The 2,541-nt window shown below is 38.8% G+C and overlaps 1 pseudogene; it reads left to right on the top strand.

Moving 5' to 3' along the window:
* The first annotated feature begins 481 nt into the window (after positions 1–481).
* Positions 482–601, top strand: LOC134930521 (5S ribosomal RNA; annotated as a pseudogene).
* The last annotated feature ends 1,940 nt before the right edge of the window (positions 602–2,541 follow it).

The following is a 2,541-nucleotide window of genomic DNA, read 5'->3' as shown; positions in this document are numbered from 1 at the left end:
ACTTTTAAGAATACGGATGGGTCCAGAGAGTACAAGATCAAGGGGTTCATTAATTGTAACACGGTCTCGGGGATTTACATGCTGGAATGCCCATGTGGAATGAAATATATAGGAAAAACCAAGAGACCCCTGAAGATCCGTATCCAGGAGCATATAAGGAATATTAAAAACAAAGTACTAGCCCACGCGGTTTCTAAACATTTCCACATATGCCACAATTCAGACCCTGAGGAACTGACTTTCAAAGGCATCGAACTTGTCTCATTGGGCGAGAGAGGTGGAGACCATGGCAACCTCCTATCCAAGAGGGAGATGTACTGGATTTTTTAATTGAACACTCTGCATCCTGATGGATTCAATGAGGGCTATGAAATAGCCTCATTTCTATGACGTAAGCACATTACACTTTTTACCATCTCACCAGGGTGACCTACTTTACTCTGTCTGCCGTCTCACCTTGCAGACCCCTATATTATACCACTAGTACAGCCATACCACACTGGAAATGCCCAATTCCACCCGATCTTGGAAGCCAAGCAGTGTTTGGGCCCGGCCAGTACATAGATGGGGAACCATCATGGAAGACCAGGTGCTGTAGGCTGGAATATGGGATGCAAGAGTGTTACAATGTCTACCCCGTGGGGATTCAGGTGTCTTGGAGGCTATGCAAATGAGCTTTGAACATATGTAGTCTCTTGAACTGTCCTAAAGTAACTCACTTCCTGGCATTCTTTATTAAACCTTTACTGCTATTACTCTCTAGCCCCTCTGTTTCTATTATTTGTGTCCATCTTCGTTATAAGGGGCACACATTTACATGTTTATGCAAAAATCTTTTCATATATATATATATATTTTTTTTTTTTAAAGTATTTACATATATTTTGGATGAATTTATGGTATTTTTCATATTTTTTGTAGGTGTGTATGTTTTTGTATACCTTACATCCATATACCTCTATTTTCAGCTTATATCTTATGTTTGTGGGTCTAAGGCTATTTATATACCAGACACCATCTATTTTGAGGGAATATCCTATATGGAAATTATAATTAATAATGATGTAAGGCAATTTATTCATCTGAAACCTTTGTATGACCCTGCTCCTATCTCCATTTCTTTTTATGTGATTCCCATTAAGGAATATCCTACCAAAGATGGCCACTGGGACTATGTGTAATAAGTGTCTGCAAGCAGCATGCTCCAGGAAAATGGATGTCAACTCCATAATATCATCTGATGCGATTTAAGGAATGGACATAAACATTACCACATACAGAACTACCCTTTATTAATGAAATCAGTTCTAGAGGAGGTAGTACAGACATAAAAGAACTTAATGAAATACATGCTGGCCTTATATTGAACACTAGATGTGGCTCGCGGGCGCATGCGCTGTGGGTTCGGGACAACCGTACCCGGCGCATGCGCAATGGACGAAAACACGGTGACAGTGATTATGTGAAGATCCAGACGCCACTCGCGGGTGCAGGTATCGTGGGTCCGGGACGTGCGTACCCGGCGCATGCGCGGTAACGGAGCCATGATGCCGGAAGTGGGGTGGACGTGATGTCACCCACTGTCCGGACAGGAATTCCGGCTAAGCAATGTTCAGGGAGCTTTTTAAAGCTTCCCTTAGCTCAAATCAGAAATATACTATAGCGGTTCTGCATAGCTCAATACAAGGAGTAGAAGGAACATGTTATAACCTCCTTTTAGAAAGTATTTTAGTATGTTAATTTCTGGTGCTCCTAATTGACAGGAAGTGATGTAGTGATCACTTCCTCATTAAGGTGTGTATATATACCTGTGCTGTCCCACTTGTCCACTACCCCTTGAGGAAGTCCAGATAGGACGAAACGCGTTGGTGATACCTACCTTCTCTTAAGTTAAGATATTGATTTTTTACCTAAAGTTGGTCTTATTAATCTATATTATATCATTTTTAAATTGAGTCCTCGTATGCTATACCATATACGTTTTTTAACAAATATTTTTTACATGTTGGAGATATTTTTGTACTTACTTTTTTTTATCTCTGATTATACAATTTTTTAGTACTTTTTTTGTGGTTTTGTGTTATATCTTTTATTGGTGCAAATTTTATTGTGAATACATTTTTTAAATTAGAACCTCCTATTTTAATATTCATTGACACCATTGGTCGCTCTAAAGTATCTTATCTACCATTTCTGAGATTACTTTTAAAACACCTTACCTGTGTTTTTTACTTAAGATGTAAGCTGACGCCCTAAATATATTAAAGGGAGTGTCCTTTTGAGGAGGGTTTTTAGTATTTCTGGTCCATATACTAGTACAAATTGTTATCGCTAATTGGCGCTGCTCAGCTTCCTTCTTCTCACATAATATATATATATATCAAAAAAACACAACAGTACCCTTATCTTGCGCCAAAACAAAAGCAGCACTATGAGAGAGATCTCTGTTGACAGATCTCAATTACATACAAAATAAAACACAATTCCCAAGCGCGCTATATTTAACATATTAACAGCAATTCTTCCAAGGAAACCCAAGTG

Source organism: Pseudophryne corroboree, chromosome 5 (assembly GCF_028390025.1).
Source record: "Pseudophryne corroboree isolate aPseCor3 chromosome 5, aPseCor3.hap2, whole genome shotgun sequence".
Classification (NCBI taxonomy): domain Eukaryota; kingdom Metazoa; phylum Chordata; class Amphibia; order Anura; family Myobatrachidae; genus Pseudophryne; species Pseudophryne corroboree.
The sequence above is the reverse complement of the archived record's forward strand: the minus strand, read 5'-3'. Positions and strand labels throughout refer to the sequence as shown.